The 7,276-nt window shown below is 43.5% G+C and overlaps 1 protein-coding gene across 2 annotated transcripts in view; it reads right to left on the minus strand.

Moving 5' to 3' along the window:
- SGMS1 (sphingomyelin synthase 1) overlaps positions 1-5,114 on the minus strand; it is a 668,505-nt gene extending 663,391 nt beyond the window's left edge. For both annotated transcript variants that reach the window (XM_069239879.1, XM_069239881.1), the window contains exon 1: positions 5,049-5,114. The gene's annotated coding sequence lies outside the window, so the exon portion shown is untranslated. The remainder of the gene's footprint in view (positions 1-5,048) is intronic.
- Between the last annotated feature and the right edge of the window lie 2,162 nt (positions 5,115-7,276).

Below are 7,276 nucleotides of genomic sequence, written 5' to 3' on the forward strand. Positions count from 1 at the left end.
CCCCTCTCAATCCGGATTCCGAGCCAACCACAGCACTGAAACCACCCTCATCTCAGTCACAGACGACATCAGAACCCGGATGGACAACGGTGAAACAGTCGCCCTCATCCTCCTCGACCTCTCAGCTGCCTTCGACACAGTCTGTCACTGCACCCTAATAACCCGCCTCCGCTCCACCAGGATCCAAGGCCAGGCCCTGGACTGGATCGCCTTCTTCCTCTCCAACCGCTCTCAAAGAGTCTACCTCCCTCCTTTTCGCTCAGACCCCACCGAGATCATTTGCGGCGTCACACAAGGCTCCTCGCTCAGCCAGACACTCTTCAATGTCTACATGAGCCCCCTCGCCGACATTGTACGCAAATACAGCATCATCATCACCTCCTACGCCGACGAAACTCAACTGATACTCTCCCTCACCAAGGACCCCACCAGCGCAAAGACCAACCTGCAAGATGGAACCATGACCAAACAAGTCAACGCCGTATCCTCCTCCTGCTTCCTCACCCTCCGCATGCTCCGGAAGATCTTCCGCTGGATCCCCGCCGACACCAGAAAGCCCGTGACCCACGCCCTCGTCACGAGCCGCCTGGACTACGGCAACACCCTTTACGCTGGGACCACCGCAAAACTCCAGAAACGTCAGCAACGAATTCAAAACGCCTCCGCCCGCCTCATCCTCAACATACCCCGCAACAGCCACATCTCCGCCCACCTGAGACACCTGCACTGGCTTCCCGTCAGCAAAAGGATCACCTTCCGTCTCCTCACCCACGCACACAAAGCCCTCCACAACAAGGGACCAGAATACCTCAACCGTCGACTCAGCTTCTACGCTCCCACCCGTCTTCTCCGCTCCACCAGCTTCGCCCTCGCCACCGTCCCTCGCATCCGCCGCTCCACGGCGGGTGGGAGGTCCTTTTCCTACCTGGCGGCCAAGACATGGAACACCCTCCCCAGGACCACCCAGGACCACTCCGCATTCCGGAGACTCCTCAAGACCTGGCTCTTCGAGCAGCAGTAACCCCTTCCCACTAGCGCCTTGAGACCCGCACGGGTGAGTAGCACGCTTTATAAATGTTAATGATTTGATTTGATTCTTGAGTGGCCTCCATGAGAACAGAATTCTGATGCGGCTGAATAGTTTTTTTAAATACCTGAAAAATCTCCTCAGGGAGTTTGACGCCAGCTCTATTCTAGCAGCATAGCAAGTTGATTGGGCTAATTTAATTTCTACGTGGTAATCCCTAATGGTTCTCCTATATTCATGTTTTAAGGAATCATCATAGGATTTTCACCATCTTCTTTCCCATTTCCTACATTCTCTTTTAATGTGGTGAAGGTGGTGGGGGGGACCATGGAACACCTTTCCTACGACAATCTCCGGCTTTAGTAGAAAAAAGAAGCAGCACATCAGGAGAAATCCCACCATTGAAGGTTTCTAGCAAGCACGTAATATTGTCCTTGAAAGAGGGTTTCAACCTCTCCAAGGTGTTAATCCAGGCGCTGGCTTTGAGATTATGCCAGCGTCAGAGGGGTTGAACTGTAATATGAGAAGGTCTTCTACTAATAGGAATGACTAATTTGAGGGTTATAAGGAAGTGGTCAGTCCAGGCCAGAGGGAGTGGAGGCATGGAAATCAGCTCCTCTATGTTTGTAAAAACTAAATCGATTGTGTGCCCCTTCACATGCATAGAGCCCTTAGTTAATTGATCTAGAGCGTCCTTATCCAAGAGTAAGGATCTGGTAGTGCAATTATTTGGGTCCTCAACATGAGGACCCAAATGCATGGGGATTTTCTGTTTTGGGACTCCCTGCTTAACGAATTAACCTAATTCCATGCACAAACTAGCATCCTTTCGGAACGTTTTGTAGAGGTTCGTCAAAACTGTGCCAAAGTTATTAGCAACACACACAAAAAAATATATATATTATACTCTTCCTATGAAAAAACAATCCCAACTACAACTGCCTTGTAGCAATCAACTCTAGGAGATTATTATTTTTTATATATGTATATATAAAACACACACACACACACACACACACACAGTTATGTAAGGCCAGAAAGCCAACGAAGAAAATATGTACCACTCAAAAGACGCAGTTAAGTACAAATCGGCAACACCACAGAGGCAGTCTCAGCTCTCCGATTAATGCTCTAGTAATACAGAAAGAATTTTACAAACCTAATGTCAGTGCAGAAATGCCACATAGAAGGTTTTATGACAATATCGACTATTGGTACATCATAGCAATGCAGAACAGTAGAGAGGAGAGTAAAGGAAACTAACTGTTTGGGGCCACAACTTAAAAAAAAAAAAAAAAAAAAAAAAACAACACACAAACACAATCCCATGATTACATTTATTCAAAAAGCCATTAAAGACACTCAGTATGATAGAGATGCGAAACCTGGCAGCTCGAGCCATTTATTGTCTAAAGGACTTCTTCAACTTTCAATGTTTAGGAAGACTGACAGACTGGCTTATGGTCTTCATGTTTTGATAGTCGCTCCGTTTATCAACCAGCTAAACGTGATCCTGCTCCAATGGGAACAGTCCAGCCCAAACTGCCTGGCAAGGTCCTCCCAGAACACAAGCAACCCAAGATCAGTTCCACCCTAACTGGGGCTCTTCAGTGCTCAGAAAACACAGTACGATTTTCACTTGGACTATAGCAAGTTGATCACAATAAATTAAAACACTTCAGTTACTAGACTCTCTCTCTAAAGGGAGCTTACCGTTATTTGGGAGTGGAGAAAAAAAAAAAAACAGACATATTGGTAAAACCATCCACATGTTAACAACTTTAGAAAAAAATTAAAATGTAAATTAGGATCCAGATAGATGGCCACTACCCACACTCAGGGCATCCAACACTACACCTCAAGGATTGCAAAAACAATGAAGTATCACAATAAATAGACTACAAATTGTGCCTGGAAAAGGCATATTGAATAAGGATGTCCACCACAAGTCTATGTGGCCCAGATCCAAGACACTTTTCTGTATAGCCACATTACAGATTTACTAAAAATGAATCAAGCATTAATAATTTATAAAGGCAGAAGTTATGTTGAAAATGAGACACAGACCCAGACTTCCGAGTCTTCGGTGGACAAAGTTCTAATGAGGCACATGCCTTTATATTACAATAAACATCTGTTAGCAGAAACAACCATGTTGAATAAGTGGGATACACTGAAATTCATTTCACTCTGTATGATTACACCCTCTCACAACCACTCTAGCCATTGTAAGACAGAGGCAGCAAAGTTAAGGTTGGGGGTGGAATTAGGTGAGCACAGTAATGACCTTTTTAACTCAAAGTAATACATTTATTTAGATAAAAGCACATCATGAAGAGAATATGCAGAAGTCCAGGCTGTCTCTGGATTACACAGCCTCCCCGTTAAAACCTAACAATAGCACTGTGTTGTGCTTTAAATCTAATAGATAATCCTCTTCCAAGCTTTCAGCACGTAGAGCTCAGGCGGGCTTTTACCCAATTTAATAATGATGAATAAATATGCCGAATGTAGGCAACCTCTCCGCACAATGCAGCAGTGTACACAGAGTAGAACAAGACATATGACCAAGTGACACACCTGTAGGTTTCAAAATACATACCCCTCCCACCCAATCCTAAATCACAGGCGATATTGGGTATCTGTGCCAGTATCTACATTACATGTAACAAGTAGAACGAGGTAAAAGTTTGTTTCTGCTTTCAAAAAGTAGTTAATCTTCATCTGCAAAAATGTTATGCTACGACTGCACATAGCGCCAGGCGTCTTACGTAACCATGGTTATGATACCCATCTGTTGTCCCGGGTTAAGATGGCTGAGCGCACTAAAAAATGTATTATTCCAACAGGCAAACGTTTTCTCCCAATGCTGTTCAGTAGCATCCATCTGTTGATGGAATATAATAATAAATGTCACTCGTTAAACTAAAAAAAAATAGGCAGCTCAACGAACCATCAGAAATAAACATTAAATACTTCTTGAAAGCTACATTACTCGACTCGCCCTGTGCGCCTAACTAAGAAATGGCTAGCATTAATCTTCGAGAGCCACAAACAGGTCAGGTTTACTGCAAAAACAACTCACCCATCCATATGTACACAGACAATGACTGTAGCTGAAGATTTCACAGTTATATGTTGCCTCCTGTACCGGAACTGGGCAACATATTCAAAGGAATGAAGTCCTAGAGCAGGACCAAAGCTTCGCCCAAACGTACAAGACTGACACTGTCAGTCCACTATGTAAAAAGAGTTTTTATCATCGTAACGGTTACATTTTTATTTAACACCATCTCTAAATAACAGAACATAAGGCCAAACCAGCCAGAGAGAATATTTGTTTGTTATATAAATAGGATGCTGTACAGATGTGTAACTATGATCAATATCTCAAAGACACGGGGACAACGTTTTATATGCAACACGCGCCCCCATCCATCGCCAGGGTTTCCTCTATGCTACAACCAACGACAACTAATGGGATTTATTTTCATTGACATATTCGCCCCAAAAAAAATATATACATGTTCATTCGACGTTGGTTCCCCGAAGAGACCAACCAGTGCAAGCACCTGTAGGGCGACCAAGAAAATATTTTTTGACAATTAAAAACGATATGTTGCGCCTCGGCTACATTCAAAGCGAGTAACACGATTAAAGACAGGGTAAAGTAGTATATGTTAAATTATGTTATATTTTAAACTTTGGCCTAAATGGCTTTATGTAATACCGTCATCTTGTCCAGCTGTACCTTCCTCTCCCTGCTGCTTATACCCTTCTCTGGCAGCGTTCAAAAGCAGCCAAGCGGCAACCAGCAAATAAAATAAAACACGTATTGATGTGTAGGTGGGGGGGAAATATAGTCGGTAACATTCCCCTACGTCATATAATTACCTATGGAAACCACACTAAAATACAACCATTGTAACGGGAGAGCTTTCCCCAGCCACCGGGTGCATTCCTACAGCACACTTGTCAAATGTCCCGGAAAAGGCGACAGGTTTCCGAACGCGCGGCTTACCTCCTGTCTCCCGACAGAGGGTCTCCAAAACCGCGATTGCTTCTACCCAGCGCTGCCAGGTCTGAACTGGAAAACAAGCACAATGTTCCTTAAAAAGAATTCCCAAACAAGCTCAATGGATGGTAAAAAAAAGCCCGCAACAAGTCCCGCCCAACAAAACAACACACGCGGATTCCAGAAACGAGGAATTAAAATGCTAACAAGTGTTCAACAGAAACTAAATAGAAAACGAACGCTGGCAAATAACTTTAAAACATACAAATAACAAGCTTCTAAAAGGCAGCCGTCCAGCACTAAGTGCAGGTCACACTAGAGGACTACTCTCACTAACCCCAGTGGCCATCCCGGATAAACCACGCTCCTCGCTCCCAAGTGATCCTGGAGCCGCGCTCCCCAAGTATGACGAGTTTAGCCACGCCCTCTGTCAAACACTCGGGAAGATGCGCCTTCTTGGTTGAAAGAAGCTCTGCCAAGCCACTGGGCTGTCACTGTGAGCAGAGGTCTATTAAAGAGCTAGGTTGCGGACTTCACTTGCTGAAGATGCCAGTAACGGGGGCCATGCTGCTGCGTTCAGCAGAAATGCATCTTTTAACTACGCTGCATGCTGAATTTGAAGGGGAGAACGAAAGTTGGAAGTGTGCCAACCTGTTGCATACTTAGGATAGTATCACCGGAACATACTGGCTAGTCTTAAAAAATATTTTGAATTCTGGTTTCTCTACTGTCTAAGCAACGACTTGGACGTAATAATTATACAGGAATGCACTATTATACCTTCGAAGCATATATTGCTAACATTTCCAAAATGTTATTTTAGTATGTTATGAACCACTCAGTATGAGCCAATGGAACTTAAATCCACTTTCAGATTCAAATAGTGTCAGATAATTGGGATAGTGTTACAGTATCCCTGAACCACGTGTTATCAAATGAGGACCGGAGGTTTTGGATTATTCTTTTCTTTACTGCAAAAATACAGCAGACAATAAGAACGTTTCAACATTATAGTAATGGAAAACATACTACATATCCCATTAACAGTGTATGGCATCACACTCTTCCTCCATTCATGTCCCTATGCAGCCTATATAACTTGCTGACACCATCTTTCTTCTTCTCCTTTTTGCTTAGGAACTGCGAGATAAGAGCAGTTCAATTTATTTGATATTACATCGTTTGTGTGTGAAGAATACCACTGAAAACACTTCACCTGCGCTCGTTACCGTCTCCGGCTTAACAACTAAGCGACTGGTACGAGCACGAGGTCCATGTTTTTCTCCCTCCCCATTGCAAGGTCTTAACTGTTTTTAACAGGATTCAAAAACGCTTCCCGAAGGTCAATGGGATTTTGGACCCAGTGAAAAGTGTAGTTTATGGTACACAAACAATTCTAACCCAACAACAAATTTAACCACCGTGAACAATGTGGCCACTGAAGAAAACTCCAATTAATGAAACTTTCAAAGCTGTATTTTATAACCACAAAGCCAAAGTCACTTAAATAGTGTGAAGAATCAAGTTTTAAAGGTAAATAAAAACCATGAGTTGACCAAATCTACTAAACAAGTTTAATCTACTCAGCATCAACACCATTAGACATCCGAGAAGAATAATGCATATCATTAATGACACAATTTGAGAAACAGAAATACCCTTTAAATCAGACTGTGAATACATTAGTCAAATCAGATTATAAAGATTCAGAAGTCAGGATTTAGACATGTTATCCCTATGGATAACCAAACTAGGACAAGCATGTAGGAACAGGCTAACACATGGGGACAAAAGACAACAAGCATTTGCAATTCAACAGGTCTCGCGTTTGCTCATGTTAGAGCTGATAGCGTTGTAAACTCTTAACCTGACTTTTCACCTATCGGCAAAAGTGAGTTTATGTACGTAAGCCGAAAAAGTGCATTTAACTATGTAAAGCGCTCGACTTCTGCCAAGCGAAATCGCGCTAGTAAATTAGAGAAAAAGTAGTCCACGAGCCGGACAGAAAACAGCGAGCCTCGCATGTTTTCTGTACTTGGTCGCTGCGCTCGAGGAGGGCTAGCCACCGGAAAAGGTATGACGTATGCATGCCTTAGACTAATGAAAGCAAGCAGATTTTAATAGGCACGCCCACTAACCAATGAAAAACACTGATGTGACGTCGACAGGGCTCCGAGCCCTTTTCTAAACCCTAAAGCGTCTCGCTGCGATACGCATGCGCGAGCGCATGCAAC

The sequence above is a fragment of the Pleurodeles waltl genome, chromosome 6 (assembly GCF_031143425.1).
Source record: "Pleurodeles waltl isolate 20211129_DDA chromosome 6, aPleWal1.hap1.20221129, whole genome shotgun sequence".
Taxonomy (NCBI): domain Eukaryota; kingdom Metazoa; phylum Chordata; class Amphibia; order Caudata; family Salamandridae; genus Pleurodeles; species Pleurodeles waltl.